The sequence below is a fragment of the Moschus berezovskii genome, chromosome 18, assembly GCF_049115385.1.
Source record: "Moschus berezovskii isolate FMDL1 chromosome 18, NW_MosBer_1.0, whole genome shotgun sequence".
Lineage (NCBI taxonomy): Eukaryota > Metazoa > Chordata > Mammalia > Artiodactyla > Moschidae > Moschus > Moschus berezovskii.
Window position 1 is genome coordinate 13,589,099 of NC_142477.1, and position 21,437 is coordinate 13,610,535.

Consider the following 21,437-nt stretch of genomic DNA (forward strand, 5'->3'; position numbering starts at 1 on the left):
GTTTATAAAAAGCTCAGAAATCAAAACCATTAGTATCTCCATATTATCATGTAAATACACAAAAAGATATAAAGAGGGACCGAACGGAAGGTGACGTGAGTCAGTGTCTCAGCAGTGAATTATCAATTATCAGTCATCATTATGGCAACAATTGTCTCCTGCATGATTTCTCTCTTTTGTAAGCAGTTGGTCTGGAAGAAGAGGCTCTCAGGCAAATTAAAACTAGCAAATGTTCATTAAGTGCTCTCCATTTGAGGTTCAAAGCAAGTAACTCCAGACCATCCCAAGAGCCAGAAAAGCCTCTGTGAACCCGCGGCAGCTGAAACATCAGGATGCCATCAGGGCGCCATCTCCACCACCAGGTACCCAACACCACTCCCTCACAGACGGCGTCCTGGGGTGAAGAGCGGAATAGTGTCCCCCCACATTCATGTCTCCAAAGAGCTTCCAAATGGCATGTGGTATGGAAATAAGGTTTCTGCAGACGTAGTTAGTTACATTAAGATGAGGACTTCCCAGAGAAAAACAAGTTATCATAGATTAACACATATAATGTGGAATCCAGAAAAATTGATATAGATGATCTTAGTTGCCAAGCAGAAATAGAGATACAGATGAAGAGAACAAACATATGGATACCAAGCAGGAAAGGGAAGGTGGGATGAACTGGGAGATTGGGATTGACATACATACACTACTGATATCACGGATAAAATACCAGGGCTTCCCAGGTGGCTCTAGTGGTAAAGAACTTGCCTACCAATGCAAGACACAGATGCACATTTGATCCCTGGGTCAGGCAGATCCCATGGAGGAGGGCATGGCAACCCACTTCAGTATTTTTGCTTAGAGAATCCCATGGACAGAGGAGCCTGGTGGGCTATAGTCCAAAGGATCGCACAGAACTGGACATGACTGAAGCGACTTAACACACACAAACACATAAAATAAATAAATAATGAGAACTCACTGTCGAGTACAAGGACCTCCACTCAGTGTTCTCTGGCAATCTATGTGGGAAGGAAATCAAAAAAAAAAAAAAAAAGAGGATATATACAAACATATAGCCAATTCACTTTGCTGTACAGCAAAATCTAATACAACATTGTAAGCAACTGTACTCCAATAAGAAAAATATTTTTTTTTTAAAAAAGGTGAGATCTCCCTGGATGAGGATGGGCCCTAATTTAATGACTGAGGAATACACACAGGGCGAATGCCATGCCACGACTGAGGAAGGGCTTAGGGAAATGGGTCTGCAAGCTGAGACGCAGCAAGGACGGCCAGCAACCATGGCCAGGAAGCTAGGAAGGATGCATGAGCCAGACTCTCCACTGAAGCCTCAGAAGGAACCAAGCCTGCTGACATCTGATCTCAGACTTCCAGCCCCAAATCTGTGAGAGAATGGATTTCTCATGTTGTAAACCATCAAGTGTGGTGTGGTCACACAAGAAAATAAACAGATAGTAACAACGATTATAAAAATCCCTTTGGTCATAGCATAAAGACTTAATAAATCTCAACCACTACTAAAGCGATTAAAAACATAAAAAATTTGAGGGTAACCAAAAGAATATCTAATAAATTATCAATTTTCTTCCAGGGAAGGCATTTTGAATTTAGGTTTCTGCATTTCAGTCATGAAATATGTACTTTTTGCATGACCAAAATAGTTCAGGCTTTGACTTGGACACCACAGAGGCTAAAAAAAAAAAAAAAACAAACCCAGGAGATTCAGAGAGAATCAGATGTATTTGGAGTACAAATGAGACATTCAAATGATAATAAGATTTACAACAAAGTATACAATATTTTAGCTTGAATCCTGTGAAACTGCCAACAGTTGACCTTTTCTAAACTATAAAAATTGCAATTTCATATAGTTTAAGTGTTAGTCGCTAAGTGGTATCCAACTCTTTTCAACCCCATGGATTGTAGCCCACCAGGCTCCTCTGTCCATGGGATTTCCCAGGCAAGAATACCAGAGTGGGTTGCCATTTCCTTCTCCAGGGGATCTTCCTGACCTAGGGATCAAACCCAAGTCTCCCACACTGCAGGCAGATTCTTTACCATATGAGCCACCAGAGAAGCCAGTGGCTCAAACTCATAAAAAGTGGTTTAAACCAGAGATCAAAAATTGCAGCCCATGGATCAGATCTGAACCACAGCCTGTCTGTATGGTTTTATTGAAATGCAGCCTGTTTGTATAAATAAAGCTTTATTGAAACCCAGCCAGGCCCACTTCTTTGCTGCTGAATGACTGCTTTTAAGCTTCAACGGCACAACCAAGCAGTCATGACAGAGATCACGTGGTCCCCAAAACCTAAAGCATTTCCCAGTGGCCCTCTGGAAGAAAACTCTGGCAAGTTTGTTTAACATAACAGATGAAACGACTGGCAGAGACAGCAAGGATGACAGAAGTTTATAAACAGGTAAGATGAACGTAATGTGTTCCCTGAGAGCCCAGCCTTGAGCTGGGTCTTGAGAAAGACTTGGATTCTGAACCGGAAGGGGAAAGGACCCTTCAAGGGACGCCGTCACTAGATGACAATGGCTGTGCTGACTCTAGGAACCCAAACGCCTGGGGCACCCACGGCCACTGGGACAACCACAAATGCCCCTCCACTGGCTTCCAGGTACTGTCTCGGCCGAGCACTCCCTGGGGCGAAGGGGAAACAGAATGAGACAACTTTGGTAAGGCTTCCGGAGATGCCAACACCCCCCAAACACCGATAGAGAAACGGTATCTGTTTCCTTTAGGCAGGAACCCACGGGGCAGGACAACGGTGTGACACGTTACATTACGGAAATAAGTCCTGTAGATGTGAAATAACTGAATCTAGAGCAAAAATTACATTATTTGGAGTAACTACCCTTTGGCCCTTTATAGGGTTATATCATGAAGAATAATTATCCCAATGTTTGCAGTAATTATATTTTCAAGAATTATGGGGCATTTTAAACAACTGGGAACCTCTTTATCAAATCAAAAAGTAATGAAAAGGAGCAATTTCTTCCTCATTAATAAGCCACACATCTCATCCAAAATACGACCTGTTAAAATATGGCCTGTTATTCTCTCATACTATGAGGCCCTCTTCTCCTTTTGCCTTCAATAGTTCCCAGCATCAGGGCAGCAGCGGGTGAGACGGTTAGGCAGCATCCCCAACTCGATGGATATGAATTTGAACAAACCCCGGGAGACAGAGAAGGACAGAGGAGCCTGGCGTGCTGCAATCCACGGGGTTGCAGAGAGTCAGGTAGAACTGGGCAACTGAACGACAACAACCTGCTCTAAAGCCTGTATTTCTCCTGCACAAAGAATTGCAAAGTTCTTGCTACCAAAGCTCCTCAAAGATATAAAAATGATGAAAGGAAGAGGGAAATCGGTCTGAGTCAGAAGAGCCCTCTCTTTCCCAAAAGCACATTAAAACGTGGTGGACAGACACTGAACTTGAGGATTCAGCCAGAAAGCCAAGTAGGATGTGTGTGTATGAGCCAGAAAGTAAACAGCTATTGCATGTTTATACGTCTGAAATTAAATGTATCTTAGACCCCATTTATGACAACTGTCCAGGGTAAAACAGTTTACTGATTTTATCAAAACTAATTCACAGCACACAGGGGTGCCTTTCATTACATAAACCAGCTGTCCGGTGCCCAGCAAAGACTTCAGCATGGAAAATAAGAATCTTTCAGCTTTGAGAGCTGGATGTAAACACAACTGCTCCCGATTTCTAAGGGAATTGCTGCAAACCCTTAACAGCGATGATTTCTTCCTCAAGAGCCACCAGCGGCTGAAGGACACTGGGCTTCAGGCTGCCAGTCCAAGCCCCTGGTTCCAGCCCCACCAGGGGCCGGTGAAGTGGGGTGACTAAATGGCCAGGAGTCGGGTCTGTTTCAGCACAGAGTCATATTTCTGGTCACGTGATCTGCTTTACCCCGAGTGTTTCATGTGATGACAAATAACGGAATGACTATCCAGCTCAGTTGGTAAAGAATCTGCCTGCAATGCAGGAGACCCAGGTTCGATCCTGGGTTGGGAAGATCCCCTGGAGCAGGAAACAGGAACTCACTCCAGGATTCTTGCCTGGAGAATCCCATGTACAGAGGCACCTGGAGGGCTACAGGCCCTGAGGTTGCAAGAGTCGGACACGACTTAACAACTGAACAGTCACCACTTAGGGTCCTGGGGTAGCAGTGACAGCCACCTGAGAAGGTGGGGCGGGAAACAAGGCATAGTTCAGAGTCTGGGCCAGTCACAGCCGGCTCAGCTACCATCCCCAGGCCTGCTGTCCTGGCAGGAGGGAGCATTTCCTAGTCCTGAGACTGCCCCACAGAGGGGTTATGTGGGGGTCCCTGGTGGGCGCTGAGGCCTTGGGGGGAAGGAAAGTTGCAGCCAGCTCACGGAGACCTCTCAGGGCACAAGCCCCTCTTCCCCCACTTCACCAGGGCTCCCATCAGGGGAGGCCAGGCAGAAGCAGAGAGCTGGCCAGCCTTCGCGATGCGGTCCACACAGACGAACCTCCCCTAGCCTGAATGAGTCTCAGAAGGATCTGCAGCGGCCAGCAGAAGATACCGGAGCAAAAGGCTAAGACATCACCAACCTTTCCTTCACTTTTGTTTTCTTCAGGTCCAGAGATACCTGCTTTGATGGCAAGTGCAGCAACAATTCCCACTCCAACCCTGTTTATTTTCGTACTAGGCATTTCCGCACTTTTCCTCCCACCTTCCTTCCCTCTTCCTCCGCTCTGTGTGGGCACTCCCTGCGCAGCTGACCTAACAGAGAGGCTGAGCCAAGTGCATGGTGCGACACGCTGTTGAGCAGAGGACGGTGTTAACCCACATCATGGCCTGCCGAGAGAACTTCTATTCATCGAACCATCACAGGAGTAATACCTGCTAAGATTAAGAGTGTCACAATGGACCAGGCAAGTTACCCGCATCAACAGTCATGAACGTTTGCCAAGGTCCCTAGGAGGTAAGAACAACTCATCATTTTGTTGTGGTTCAGCTACTAAGTCGTGTCCGATTCTTTGCAACCCTGTGGACTGCAGCACACAAGGCTTCTCTGTCATTCACTATTTCCCAGAGCTTGCCCAAACTCATGTCCATCGAGTCAGTGATGCCATCCAACCATCTCATCCTCTGCTGCCCCCTTCTGCTCCTGCCTTCAATCTTCCCCAGCAACAGGGTCTTTTCCAATGAGTTGGCTCTTCATATCAGGTGGCCAAAGTATTAGAGCTTCAGCTTTACCATCATCCTTCCAATGAATATTCAGAGTTGATTTTCTTTAGGATGAACTGGTTTGATCTCCCTGCTATTCAAGGGACTCTAAAGAGTCTTCTCCAGCACCACAATTCAAAAGCATCAATTCCTTGGCACTCAGCCTTCTTTATCGTCTAAATCTCACACCCAAACATGACTTGAGCTGAGGCACGGAGGGGTTAAGTATATCCCTCAAGTTCTCTTGGCTCCTTAGCAGCAGAACTGAGTTACTAACCCAGCCATCTTCATCCAAAACCCACTCTCATAACCACTGCATCTCATAATTGACAGTGAAAAGTTTTAGAAGACCTTGGTTCTTGAAGGAATCCTATTACTGATTTTCCTCGTGGAGTTAAAAAAAAAAAATCCATTTTGGTGAAAAGGATCACCCATTTTGTAATTTGCAAGTTGAACACTGCATATCATATTTGCTGAAGGACTATGTGCTGGCTTCCCAATCCTGTCTTTACAGAAACGAATTTGGGGATGATTGACTTAAGCAAATGATTACGCGTGTACTTTGTCGGCTCTCATACACTGAACATGATGAGGAGTGGAGTGGCAGATGGTACTTCTCCACAGATGGTCTTGGCACACCCTCCCTCACACACACCATCTTCTGCAAAAACCTCGGCACTTGCCCATCAGTAAGCACGCTATTTCTCCAACCCCCTGAATCTGGGCAAGCTCTAAGACTTGCCCTGAACATTAGAATACAGTGGGAATATTCAATACATGATTCTGGGCACAGCCTCTAAATGCCCTGAAAACTTGGGTTTTCTGCCTCTTGAAACCCATGCCTTCCTGTAAGACGAGGGAGGCCATGTGTCCAAGTGAAGCCATCTGGAGCATCCCGCTCTGCGAAGTCTCTGATGAGGCTGGACCACTCGCCCCAGTGGCCACATGACCACAACTGCAGTAGAGACCCAGGAAAAACACCCAGAACACTCAAAGGACTGTGAAAGAGAATAACCAAGTACTGTCTTCAACCACTAAATGGTCAGACTATTTGCTACACAGCAAGTAGGTCATAGGTCTTCCCTGATAGCTCAGTTGGTAAAGAATCTGCCTGCGATGCAGGAGACCCCGGTTCAATTCCTGGGTCAGGAAGATCTGCTGGAGAATGTATAGGCTACCCACGCCAGTATTCTTGGGCTTCCCTTGTGGCTCAGCTGCTAAAGAATCTGCCTGCAATGTGGGAGACCTGGAATCGATCCCTGGGTTGGGAAGATCCCCTGGAGAAGGGAAAGGTTACCCACTCCTGTATTCTGGCCTGGAGAATTCCACGGACTGTATAGTCCACGGGGTCACAAAGAGTCAGACACGACTGAGCAACTTTCACTTTCATTTTCACTAAATAGGTTGTGGAAACGAATGAGTTTATCGATTTAACGTATTTTCTTTTTTAATTTATTGGGGTATAGTTGCTTTACATTGCTGTATTAGTTTCTGCTGTACAAAGTGAATCAGCTATATGCACACACGTATACCTTCTTCCCCCGATCCCACCCACCTAGGTCTTCACAGAGCACCAAGCTGAGCTCCCTGCACTATACACAGCGGCTTCCCACTAGCCATCTATTTTATACATGGTAAGTATATATGTCAACCCTAATGTAATGAATTTTCTTTTGAGAAAGCTAAAAGGGTAAGAGAGCTCAGAGCCAGAAATAAGACCACTACATTGTTTGCCTAAATTCCCAGGCAGAAACACAATGCAACCTACGAGTCAGGCACCTCTAGGAAATTTCAGTAAGACCTAGCTCCAGAGGTCTGGAAAGCTTTTATGATAGGCAGTGTCTTTCTTTCTTTAAAAAACTATGAGTTTGTACTTTATGAAACTTTTCACCAGTTTTGTCCATCCTCATACCCCACCTCTGGCAAACAACAATCTGATCTCTGTGAGTTTTGGTGTTGTAATGTTTGTTTGTCTGTTTTAAGAATCCACATATAAGTGCATCATTTGGTATATATCTTTATGTGAATTATTTCACCTAGCATAATGTCCTCAAGGGCCATCCATGTTGTCATGAATGGCAGGATCTCCTTTTTGTGGCTGAAAAATATCCGTGTGTGTGTGCACCATATCTTCTTTACATATTCACCCACCAATGAACATTTAGGTTGTTTCCATGTCTTGGCTACTGTAAGCAGTGCTGCTATAAATGTGGGGGTGCAGGTATCTTTTCAAATTAGGGCTTTCCTTTCCCTCAGATAACTACCCAGAAATGGGATACCTAGATCAAATGATAGTTCTATTCTTAATTTTTTGAGGACTCTCCATACTGTTTCTCATAATGGCTACATACAACCCCGACACAAGAGTTCCCTTTTCTCCACATCCTCACCAATACTTGTTATTTCTTGTCATTTTGATACTAGCTATTTTAATGGATATGTGGTATTATCTCATTTTTATTTATATTTGTATTTCCCTGATGGTTAGTGATCTTGAGCATCTTTTCACATGGGCCATCTGTGTCTTCCTTAGAAAGACATCTATTCAGATCCATTTCTTAAGTTGGATTACTTGGCTTTTTGCTATTGAGTTGCATGTGTTCTTTATATATTTTGGATACTATCCCCTCATCAGATATATGATTTGCAAATATATTTCCTCCCATGCCACAGGTGTTTGTTTCATTTCACTGACGGTTTCCTTTGCTGTGCAGAAGCCTTTGATGGAATCCCATGGGTTTATTCTTGCTGTTGTTACCATTAGGTAATTTGTAAGATACGGCAACTATATCTGCAGGTCTTGGTGCTTCCAGGAAATCCAGGGAGAGGCAGAAGGGCAGCTTATTTGGAGCTCTGAGGCTTGTTGGAGGGCTCTATGCAGACGGCTCTGGCTCTCACCATCAGTCTGCCTTCCAGTTCTGAAAGCACAACCAGCTGTCAGCTACATCACGGTCTGAGGATCCATCCAGGGACAGCGGCCAGGCCTTGGGTGCAAAGCTGCCTGAGTCAGGATGCCAACCTCCCCTCACATTGCCTCCACCCGTATTACTGCAGTAAACATCCCCACATGTACCCTCCGGTGGCCAGGCTTGTCAGCACCTCGCTGAGAGGTCAGGAAGCCACTTGGCCGGCCCCAGGAGGCAGCTGAGAGGGCCCACTTCCTCAGCCTGCTCCCCAATCAGCAACACAGTTTCCCCCCAAGGGCTTCAGGGCCGACGTCTTCATTTCACAGTGAAGCTACCGAACCAAAGCTACCACTAATGAACTTCAATTAGAACGAAATAAAAACACGCAAGCTCTTTATGCCAGGAATGTTTCAGACTTTGACATATAGGCCTCTGCCAACGTGATTAAGGTATCTACTGACCTGGAGTCAGAACTGTTTTTTCACATTAAACTGATAACTTGTGTTCAAACCCCAGCCTCCTCTTGGTATTCAGATCCTTATAAAATTCCATGGGTACCTTTGCAAGTAACTCTGAACCTGACTTGCAGTTATTCATTCATTCTGTTCAAAGTTCTTCACCAAGCAGGGCAGGGGGATTGTGAAATCAAATTTCTCTGGGGGGGGTCTTCCTTTGCAATCCAGGGGTGAAGACGCCACACTTCCAATGCAAGGGGCTCAAGTTCGATCTCTGGTGAGGTCCAAAAAAAATTTTTTAATTGTTTTAAAGTTCTATCGGGGCAACGTGATGTGTGGCTAACTTCTCTTTCTGCTACTTCACTACCCAGACTCTCAGTGTTTTATACTTTCCCTGGGATGATGTGGAAGGGTGGCATTCAGAGTAGTTATCTGAAACTAAACCACCATAAAACCCAAAAGGCGTCATGTTCAAACAGACTTCGCATAGTTTCCAAAAGGCTCAGTGGCCAGTGTGACCTCTGAGGAGAAGGCAAAGTCAAAAGGCTAGCGGGGCAGACAGAGAGACGTGCTGGGGCTTTTGCTCAAAAGCCCCACTGGCTGTTCCGGAGCCCCGCATTCTCTAGCTCTCTTCAGTTCAGTTCAGGCCTCAGTCGTGTCCGACTCTTTGCGACCCCAAGGACCATAGCACGCCAGGTCTCCCTGTCCGTCACCAACTCCTGGAGTTCACCCAAACTCATGTCCATCGAGTCAGTAATGCCTTCCAACCATCTCATCCTCTGTCGCCCCCTTCTCCTCCTGCCCTCAATCTTTCCCAACATCAGAGTCTTTTCAAATGAGTCAGCTCTTCACATCAGTTGGCCAAAGTACTGGAGTTTCAGCTTCAACATCAGTCCTTCCAATGAATATTCAGGACTGATCTCCTTTAAGATGGACTGGTTGGATCTCCTTGCAGTCCAAGGGACTCTCAAGAGTCTTCTCCAACACCACAGTTCAAAAGCATCAATTTCTCAGCACTCAGCCTTCTTTATAGACCAACTCTCACATCCATACATGACCACTGGAAAAACCATAGCTTCGGCTAGAGGGACCTTTGTCAGCAAAGTAACGTCTCTGCTTTTTAATATGCTGTCTAGGTTGGTCATAGCTTTTCTTCCAAGGAGCAAGTGTCTTTTAATTTCATGGCTGCAGTCACCATCTGCAGTGATTTTGGAGCCCAAGAAAATAAAGTCTGTCACTGTTTCCACTGTTTCTCCATCTATTTGCCATGAAGTGATGGGACCAGATGCCATGATCTTAGTTTTCTGAATGTTGAGCTTTAAGCCAACTTTTTCTCTCTCCTCTTTCACTTTCACCAAGAGGCTCTTTAGTTCCTCTTCACTTTCTGCCATAAGGGTGGTGTCATCTGCATATCTGAGGTTATTGATATTTCTCCCGGCAATCTTGATTCCAGCTTGTGCTTCTCTTACTGTTTCTGGAGATTACATCAAAAGCAATTTGGTGATTCTTTGCTGTGTTGGGCTACACCATGAAAGACAGACTACGTGATTTTTTAATTGATTCACTTTGGCTGCACTGGGTCTTCGTTGCCGCCCTCTTGCTTTGTCTCGTGGTGGTGTGCCGCTTCTCATTGCGGCAGCTTCTCCTGTTGCAGAGCACAGGCTCTAGGGGACAGGCTCAGTAGCTGCTCTGTGGCATGTGGGATCTTCCCAGACCAGGGATTGAACCTGTGTCCCCTGAACTGGCAGGCGAATTCTTAACCACTGAACCACCAGGGAAGTCCCCACCACATGTGTAAATAAAAAGTCATGTTCACACAGCGTCATAGGTGACCCAAGGAGAGCTCAGATATTCCCATTTAGACCAACAACCACTATTAATTTTAACGTTTGGAGGCTTTCACAGCTGCATATAATTTGATGGATAATTATACTGCTGCTGCTGCTGCTAAGTCACTTCAGTCGTGTCCGACTCTGTGTGACCCCATAGACGGAAGCCCACCAGGCTTCCCCATCCCTGGGATTCTCCAGGCAAGAACACTGGAGTGGGTTGCCATTTCCTTCTCCAAGGATAATTATACTATCAACACCTTTATCCAAATGAACCATCCAAAAGGAAACAACACACATCACTGATACACTCTTTAAGTCTCAAACAACATCCTGGGGGGAGGGGGAAGAAAAGGGCTCCTTTATAACAGTGTCTTTTTGTTATTTCTGAGATATTGGCTCACATTTATCCCCACATAAGGTGCTGCTCTTTCTGGTTTCTGTAGAAAACAAAAGGAAGAAAACAGAAGTGAGAGAGTTCATTCTCCTGGGTCACAAACACCTCTGCAATGAGAACTGGTGGATGGAGCACACTGGCACACAACCTGAATGATTCAAATAGTCCCTGGCATTCTGATGTCTGAGAATCACTGATGATGGCTCGACTCAGAGAAACAGAACTCCTGGGATACAGGGAAAAAGGCTTGGGGAAGAGAGAAATGATGCTCTCCAGCGACCACAGTCTAGCTGGGGATCTTGACCAACAGGCTGGGATCCCTCTTTGAAGGAGTTTGCATAAACCCGGATGCTACACTAAGGGGCTAGGAAATCAGAGAGAGAGGCAGGCAGAGGGTGCGAGCACTCCCGGGAATGCTGGGCAGGATTGGGTCTTAGGCAGCTTAGTTATCTAACTCTGCTCCAGTGCCCATTGCCCTCTCCACATCCCGAGGCTCTTCTATTTCAAGTAAGGTCAGGTTCCTTTCTTATCCTGACTGCAGAGCACACTAGACACTGGAAATGACGGCCCTGCAACCAAGGTGGATTATGTGATTTCTGTCTCTAAGGAAACCACCAAGAAATCTTCCCCACGTTTGAAGCCTGTGACATAAACCCCTTTATCCAAATCATACACAGAGCTAATCATTCGACCTCCAGCCCTGACGAGGAAGATCTCTGAGCCATCCCACAGATATGCCTGCAGACTTCTCTAAGGTCCTCAAGTTAAGACCGTGGACAGTTCCATCTTTCCCTTAGTCATCCCGAAGGCATTTCTGGGTGTCAGGCCCTGTCTGCTCCCAGAGAACATCAGAAGGCACGTGTCCGGGCTACATGTGCGCTGATGGGTGCAGCTCTGCACCCCAGGTGGAGGGTCCTCCCTAGGGCCCTGGAATGAGTACCAACCAGGTGTTTGTGTTAGGAGAGCATCTTCCAAACCCCCTCAGGTCCCTCTAGCCCCAGTAAGGAAGGAAGCTCTGCCAGGGCATGGGGACCAGAGCATGCTGTTCCAAATGTTCCCACACCCAAGTCTTCCACCCACAGTCACCCCGTCCTGGCTAGAGGTTCCAGGCAATCCTCAAGATTTAATGGCATTTGAAGCATCCTGCAAGCTTTCTTGAAGAACAGCGGAGAGAAATGGCAGCCTTGCCAGGGCAAGGAATACCCAACTGGAAAACCAGGAACGAGAGAACGGAAACCCTCTCTGTCCTACACTCACTGTACTCCCAGAGCAGGACCCAGTGTCGGACAGAGAGGAAGTTTCTGGAAAACACTTCCTGGATGACCAAATGCCACCCTTCACCCAGTGCTCCTCTGGAGTTGGACCACAGTGCAAACCAACGGACCGAGTTACAACAGAAGCCCCAAGGTACCTCCCTCTTTAAGAACATAACAGATCATGAGTTGTCCATGAGGGTTCAGAACAGGCCCTGCTTGCACACAAAGAGATGCAGTGGGCAGTTTCAACTGTGTCCCCTAAATTCTGGAATCCTATGGAACGGTTATATCAATTAGAAGGCAGTCGATAGTCAACACATAAGACACTATGCTCCAACCAGGTGCATTTCCCTTCCTTCGAATCAAATCCACCTCCCACTTGCCGTGTCAATTTAAATTAAGACAACAGAAAGGATTTGTCGGAATAAAGCTATTAAAAATTAGCCCATCCTCTGTCAACTATGGATTACTTTACAAGCAAACAAAAAAGCCTTTGGGAAAAAAAGTAATCAATGAACACAGCAAAGGATAATTGTATGCTGGGTGTGTATTTCACAAGGAAGCGTGTCTCTAGGCATGAGGAAACATAAACATAATTCTTTCACAGAGAATCGGTCATCTGGCTCTAGAATGATTGGGGGCACCATGCATAAGAAGAGACCTTTTCCAGAAGGTAACTGTATCCCCTTTTCTTTCTACAGACGAAAGACCAAGGTTTTTCTGCCTTGAGCATCTCCGTCAACCTTCTCCTTTGACCTTCTTTTTATGTAAACAAAGCAGAAGAGGAAAAAAAAAATCTCAGCTGTTCTTTTTCATGCCCCAACCAATAGAATAAAATAAAAATGTCCCTGTTAGGTATTTCACTGTCTTCATCACCAAGAAACTGTCATCTTCCAAAAGTCTGAATGTGTTCCCAATTTTATTCAGCACCTACCTTGCCTAGCCTGTAATTCCAAGGCTTCTGATCTTTTTGCTCATAAGGAGAGGTAATCCTTTTGTTTTCTGCAAAGAATGATGTATTGGTTTGACCAAAGCAATCAATTCTAGTGGTAGATTTAGGCTGACAATTCAAAGATGTTGAGCATGCTGATCGGCTGAGTCCCAGACATTGTGGTGGCCAAGATCCCATGACTAATTTTGGATCACTGGACATCAGCCACGACAGGATACGTTGGAACTCGCTAAAAATAGCCCAGCTACCCCTCGGCACATTTCAACCTGTGGTAGCCACAGAAGTGTGCTTCTCTTTTTAAAACTAGCTTCTTCCTCTGGAACACAGTAAAGGAGTATTTCATGACAGAATTTTTCAGGAGGTCCAGAGGATGTTTTAAATAGATTTTTCACTTTAGAACTAACAGTTAAATAATCTGAAAAACATTATTAATATAAAATATAAACCTTTTCTCTCAGGATAAGCAAGCCATATTGCATATTGTAGATCAATAGAAAACAATTGATTCTATTTTCAGAACACTCCCTGGGTCTCCACTCCACGTAAATGTGGAACATTTAATTAAACAAATCCCATTAATCAATTGAAAGTTGAAGTGGAAAAGGAAACAGCTAACAACCTACCAATTGCTCAGAAAAGTCAAGCATTTCAAACATGCATATTTTATGTTTCATATGTACCTCCAGTTATGTCTTTATATGAATTCCTTTTGCTTTCAACCAATTCTTTAAAGTCTATGACTAACTCTTTGACAGAAATACAGCTACAAATCGTTTTCTTCCTACACAGAGGAAAGATACAGGAATGAACCTGGCTGGCACTGATGGTCTGCTTCATGCGGGGGCTTTTTAAAAATCTCATGCTCAGTCATGGACTGTAGCTCACCAGGCTCCTCCGACCATGGGATTCTCCAGGCAAGAATACTGGAGTGGATTGCCATTCCCTTCTCCAGGGGATCTTCCCAACCCAGGGACTGGAACCAGGTCTTCCACATTGCCAGGCAGATTCTTTACTATCCCAGTCCCCAGGGAAGCCCTATGGCACAGAGAACCCTGCTCAGTATTCTGTAATGACCTAAATGAGAAAAGAAGAATTTGGAAAAGAAAAGATACAAGTATATGTTTAACTGTACCTCACTGTATGCCTGAAACTAACACAATATTAATCAACTATCCTCCAATATAGAAAAGAAAAGGAAATAGGGCATCACTCCCCTGAAGAGTAACAGATAAACACGAGGGTTCCCATTCTCTTTCAAGCAAGCATTCTTCCCTAACCTGCTTTTGACTAGTTTTCGTGGCTTAATTAGACTGTTCGCTCAAAAGTGCACTTAAAGAACCACAGAGGGCATGTGGCCCTGCGGGCCGCCCACAGCAACGTCAGCCTCAGCGGGGCACTAACGGAGCCCTTTGTCTGGGCCTCTTAATGGTGATTTTGACCAAGCCTCCAACAATGATTTTTGCCAAGCCTCCAATCACGATTTTTAGCCCCGTCTCCAACAACTTCCAGGCAGAACATCTGGGCCCCAAAGCCAGTTCTTCTGGGAACATACACTTTCCATTAAAAAACAAAAAATTAAAAGCCCACTGAAAGGCACTTAGTGGAAGATCCAAAAGTTGGATTAAAGTTCACACACTACCACCAGTAGTTAAAGAGACTCTAAGGGACAGACCACCGGGGGTGAGCTCATAGCCTCATTTTATGGGCACAACCTCAATGGACCCACTCCAAGGGGCAGACTGGGCAACCTTTTCCATTCTGTGTCCCTCCGTCATGCGGACCCCAAACCAAGGCACCAACGAAGCTGAGCATTTTGGCAGAGGACAAAGATCTGGGTGAAACTCTGGAAAGGCGTGACATGAGACATGCACCTGACTGAGTCTCCCCTCTAATCCACTCAAGGTACTCTCCTCCCTCTTAACATAAAACATCAAAGTCATTGACCGCAATTAGAAAAACTGCAATTTTTTCTGAAAGATTACCAACAACTCAGGATCCCAGAGATCAAATGAAGCATATTTATCTGGCCTATTCTTTCCCAAGGTCACTCCAAAGCTCATACTACTCCCATCTACAAACCCAAACAAAGAAACCTAATACAGTTCTCTTCTATAGGAAAATAATTCCTTTACAATGTTGTGTTAGTTTCTGCCATACAACAAACAAAGTGAATCAGCTGTAGGTAAACATATATCCCCTCCCTCCTGGACTTCTCTCCCACCCCTTGATCTCACCCTACTAGGTCATCGCCAAACACCAAGCTGAGTTGCCTGTGCTATACAGAAGCCTCCCACTAGCTAGCTATTTTACACATGGTAGTGCATGCGTTTCCTCCCCTGCTGGCTCAGACGGTAAAGCATCTAGGTCGGGAAGATCCCCTGGGGAAGGAAACGGCAACCTACCCCAGTACTGCTGACTGGAAAATCCTATGGGTGGAGGAACCTGGTAGGCTGCAGTCCATGGGGTCGCCAAGAGTCAGACATGACTGAGTGACTTCACTTTCACTTTTCAGGGCCCATATGAGGTATCACCTTGCACTGGTCAGCATGACCATCCTCAAAAAGTCTCCAAACAATAAATGCTGGAGAAGAAAAGGGACCCCTCCTACACTGTTGATGGAAATGTAGGTTGGTATAGCCACTATGAACAGCAATATGGAGGTTCCTAACAAAACTAAAAATAGAGCTGCCATATGATTCAGCAGTCCCACGACTGGGCATGTACCCTGAGAAAAATCATAACTCAAAAAGACACATGTACCCCATCGTTCACTGCAGCACTATTCACAACAGCCAGGAAAAGGAAGCAATCTAAATGTCCATCACCAGATGGATAAAGAAGATGCAGGATATATACACAATGGAATATTCACCACAAGAAAACAAGTGAAACCAGGTCATTTATAAAGATATGGGTGGACCCAGAAACTGTCATACAGAGTAACGTAAGTCAGAAAGAGAAAAATGAATATAATAAATCAACTATACAAATAAATTGTATCTGGAGTGCTTGATCTTCTGTTATTATTTTCATTATATGACGATAAGAAGTCTTTTTTAAATACTCTGTAGACACTGGGAAGTACTCTTCTTCCTAATCAAAGACATAAGGTGTGTTTCTCCTCCCCAGGTTAGCAAGTCAGTCTCCCCTGTAGCCATGGTCGAAATTTAAAGCATTGACTTTCTTGAGCCTCCTTCGAAAAACAATTAATTCACTGTCAGACACTCTTTTTAAAAGTGTCTTTAAAGTTTCAGAATTGACAGGGGGTCTGACCACTGTGAAACCTGACAGTCCTAACTAGGTTTTAGAGTTTAGCAGCTGAAGTCCAAGCACTGTTATTTACTCCATGGAGTTTGAAAGAAATGGACCTTACTGAACAACGCCTGGATCAGGGATGAATGAGGTGGAGACATCCAGAAAGTCCTTCAGCCGGTACCACCTCTGGGGCATGTCTACTAAGCTGCCCACCATGAGCCCTTCCCCAAGGGCTTTCCTCTGCACGAACACAAACCTCAGGGAGATGGAACCCCAGCAGGTGGGCCTAGAGAAATTGTTCAAAGTTAAATAACACTTGCAGGCATCAGCTTTCCAGTGAATGAACCTTTGCAATTCTTATTTGCCAGCTTGCAGTTTCCTGAATGATTTCTTTTCACAAGCTGGCGATAGGACCTAGGAATTCCATCACAGCTGACAGACGGAAAGTAAATTTGGCTCCAGGCCTGACTTGGGAGTCGGCTTGGAAAGCCTTGACAGCCAATAAGCCACTGCCTGGACGTGCAGGGCTCCTGGGCCCTGCCGTCTCCACCCCGCCAGACCCACCCCCAACCACCGCACAAATTCCATTCGCAGAAGGCATTTACACTGGTTTCAGATGTGCATTGTAAAGGAAGTAGGGGGAGACAGGCAGAGTGGGGAAGACTGTCACCTCAAACACCTAGGGTCAGGTATCCCCACTTTTCCTGGCACCACCTTCGTGACCAGGGGCCTAGGAAGTGAGAGCTCTGTGTGGAAAGGAGGAGGACCTTGAGAGGCACAGCTCCAAGGCTTCCGGCCTCCACCATGAAGACAAAAGGCGAAGGGGTGGAGAGGTCCCCGCTGCCTTCTCACAAGGGCTTCTCTCGCCTAATGAGCCAATGCCTGCTTTTCCCAGCTCGAGAGCACCATCAGACATGAAACTAAAGAAGGAAGGGAACTAAATCACCACCATATTCCCGTCATACTGATAACTGATCTAGAGAAGGACTGAACTCATGAGCCAACATGAACCAGCCCAGGAACAAGGCTGAGTAAAAGAGCGTGCCCATCGATGGTGGTGGTGGTGATGGTTTAGTCACTAAATTGTGTCCGACTCTTGCGACCCCATGGACTGCAGCCCGCCAGGCTCCTCTGTCCATGGGATTCTCAGGCAACAATACCGGAGTGGGTTGCCATTTCCTTCTCCAGGGGACCTTCCTGACCCAGGGATCGAACCCAGGTCTCCTGCATTGCAGGCAGATTCTTTACAGACTGAGCTAGAGGGAAGCCCATCGATGACACCTCTGATATTACATCATCCAGCTGTGGCTCGGAACCCCTGGAGCTTAGAGCCAGGCACTGAAGATGCCGCCGTCTGGACAAAGCCTGGCCAGCCCCTTTCCCATGGGGATGGGAGCTGAAACAGAGGAGAGGGCCAGAGAGTGAGCCGGGCCTTGTTGGAAACTAAGAGCCGATCAGAAGTTTCAAGCTCGGCTCAGACCTTTGAGGTGACGAAGAAATGCATTACTAAAAAGGCAGCTGGATTAGCAGAGAAATTGACCAGAGAAAGATCACGATAAGGAGGCACCACAGGAGAATCCCTTTGATTGGGGGCAGGGGGGCCGGGGGGGAAATGGATACAAAGATCACCAGAGGATACTGGAGGAGTAGCAGTTCTTTCTTTCATCAGAAAGAACAAGAAACCACAGTCCAGCAAGCTCCTTTCCACATGGGACATCTGGTCACCTTATCTCGGGCAAAGTTTCAACATCTGCAGGCTGGACCCCAGCTCCGTCAAACACTATCTTTCTTCTCTACTTACAGCCCAGAAATATTAAACTTAATGAATAAAATGCCCGACTTTAACTTCTAGCTCAAACATTAAAGATTTGTTTCCCTGACACATTGTCAAAGATCCTTCAAGTTCAAACTCCAGAACAAGGAAAGGAGGAGGTGTCAGCAGATATAAGGGATTGCAATAGTAACGTTCCAGGCTGTGAAGAGAACATTCCAGGCTCTTCCCTGTGATCCAACCACCCAATAAAGGTAGGATCTGGTACACGTTAGACTGTCCGAAATCAGTATTTTGATCTTAGCATTTAGATGCTTTTCAGAAAAAGAAATGGCTAGGAAAAAATTAAAAAATCATCAAAACTAATGGTCTAATATATTTTTCCCACTTAGGGCAAAGTCTTCACAGAATTCTGTATGTAACACTACATCTTCCTTTAATTACAATCTACTCCAGCTCTCAGATCCAATACAAATCAACAATGATGCTAAAAGGAGGTCTTAAAACAAGTGAAAAATGGCATCATTTTCTTATTCCTTGTGGTTCCAAACTAAGTCTCTGTCCTAGAAACATGGAAATTTCTCTCATCATGTAACCAGTCAATCTCTTTAATTGAATGCTTAACTAGTTACCCTTAAAATATGGAGAACATTAGCTCATTGCAAATGAAAGAAAATAACTACCAAAAGTACCCACCTAAACAGTACTTTTTTGAGCAATTAAAGCCATCAAAAGTGACATCAAAATATAAATGTCACCCACTCCTTTGCCACCTAATAACCAGAAGGAAATATTAATGCAATCTCATAAAGAACTCCTTACTACCCACCAAGGGTGAGTAATAATTTAGGGTTGGTAACAGAAAAAGATGGTCATTTTACAAATTTTACTCTTAATGTGTGTGTAGGTTAGGCTGTCAGTTTGGGAGGAGGTAAACTCAGAATGAGCGAGTCAGAAATTACACTGGTAAGAAGTCAATAAAACTATTGCCCAAGAATTTAAAACTCTTGTCCATCTCGATTTTTGCATATGACCACTACAAGGGCTGAAGAAATCAGACGCTGTTTACAAATGCTTGCCCAAACCATCCCAGGACTGGAGAGCAATACTTCACCACTAATGGAAAGAGGCATATGAGCTCTGAAAGCCGGCCATCTCATGCCCAGTGTATCTGGAGCCGGGAACGTCTTTGCCAAAGTAAACACTCCCACGGAAAGTCACCATGTGGAAACCAACTGGTGTGGGGAGGGTAAGGTGCCCAAGAGAGAGCCAAGCAAGCCCCGAAGCAGGAGGCAGAGAGGATTCTCAGGCACTAAACAGATGGAAGTTGCCATAAACAAGAGGAAAGAGCTAAAGGCACTCCCATCCAGGGACAACAGTCGAAGAGCAAGGAAATTCCAGGCGATTCATATGTGCCTCTGCCCATAACCTAATCTCAGCTTGTGCTTTAGCTGAAGAATGTGTCAAGGCAGAAGGGAAAGAGCCAGAAACGATTCTAATGACTCTTCTTCTAACGGGAAAAGGCCCTCTCCAGTTGAACTGTTTGGGCTCTGGGCATTCAAAAACCTGCATCCTACTACCCCAGCTCTGGCTGTCAGAAGTAACCTCACCAGCAGAAGCAGATGCTCTGCTAGGTGAACAAGGATACAGAAGCAGGTACCACACACTTCGCCCCATCCCAGGAAAGCAGCGTTCCTTGGAGCAGAGCCACACTCTGGAGTTTCAGACCCTGCAGCTCTGAGACCAGGAGATGGTGTGTTTTCCAAGATTCTCCACCCCACCCCAATCCCACCCAGAGCGATGTCCATGTACCAATAAAACTAGCAGAAGAGGATTTCCCTGGTGGCACTGTGGAAAGGAATCTACCTGCCAATGCAGGGGACTCAAGTTGGATCTCCAGTCCGGGAGGATTCCACATGTCATGAAGCAGCTAAGCTTGTGAGCCCCAACTACTGAGCCCATGCTCTAGGGCCCAAGAGTCACAGCTACTGAAGCCCTTTCCATACTGTTCATGGGACTCGCAAGGCAAGAATACTGAAGCAGTTTGCCACTCCAGTGGACCACGTTTTGTCAGAACTCTCTACCATGACCCATCCGTCTTGGGTGGCCCTACCTGGTAAGGCTCATGGTTTCCCTGAGTTAGACAAGCCTGTGGTCCATCTGATCAGTTTGATTAGTTTCTTGTGATTGTGGCTAATACTTTGGCTACCTGATGTGAAGAACTGACTCACTGGAAAAGACCCTGATGCTGGGAAAGATTGAAGGCGGGAGGAGAAGGGGACGACAGAGGATGAGATGGTTGGATGGCACCACTGACTCAATGGGCATGAGTTTGAGTAAACTCCGGGAGTTGGTGATGGACACAGAGGCCTGGCATGCTGCGGACCATGGGCTCGCAAAGAGTCGGACATGACTGAGCAACTGAACTGAACTGAAGCCCATGTGCCTGGAGCCTGTGCACCCCAACAAGAGAAGCCACCTCAATGAGAAGCCTGTGTGCTACAATGAAGATCCAATACAGCCAAAAATAATAATAATAATAAATAACACCAAAAAAATTTTAAAAACTGGCAAAAGAGAAATATCCTCAATAGACAAGTGGAAACTGGTGTGAGGCAAACACGGAGTAGCGCAGGGGTCAGATGAGTTTAATTGATTTGATTTGGTTCTGGGTCTTATCTGGAAACAAGCCAGGTTTGCTTGTTTTCAGGACAGAGATTGCAGCCCTGATACACTTCCCAGGAAGTGCCCGGGGATCAAAGAGATGCTGCTTACCCAGCATCCGGTGGCGTCAGCACTGGGCTTTGTGAAAATCCTGGAAACACAGACACAATTCCCAGGAAACACACCAGGATTTGTTTAGGCCATGGGTGGTTCAAAGAACTCTTTAGAGAGTATGCCCCAGAGCTCTTTTTTCTATTAAGTGGATAAAATGTTTTGGTAGGTTGTAACCACTCAGAGAAGGAAATGGCAACCCACTCCAGTGTTCTTGCCGGGAGAATCCCAGGGACGGGGGAGCCTAGTGGGCTTCCGTCTATGGGGTCACACAGAGTCGGACACGACTGAAGTGACTTAGCAGCAGCAGCAGCAACCACTCAGAACATTATAAATCATTGTCACTATCTTAGTACCTCTTGCATTTTGAGGTTTTTGGATTTTTTCAGTGCTAAGTTGGAACTACACAACTTCACTGAGGCATAGATTACATACCATTTGTGTACCATTCGATGATTTTTAGAAAATGCACATGTCGTGTGCCTATCCCCAATATCCAGTTTTAGAATATTTCCATCTCCCTGCGAAACTCCAGCTGCCCATTAGCAGTTTCTTCCAATCCCCAGCCCCAATCCCTGATAACTTCAAATCCACTTCCTGTCTTCACCGGTTTAC

General features: G+C 45.6%; 1 protein-coding gene across 1 annotated transcript in view; it reads right to left on the bottom strand.

Moving 5' to 3' along the window:
* The window catches only part of SEMA5A (semaphorin 5A), a 569,574-nt gene that overhangs the window by 540,366 nt on the left and 7,771 nt on the right, over positions 1 to 21,437 (bottom strand). The window lies entirely within an intron of this gene.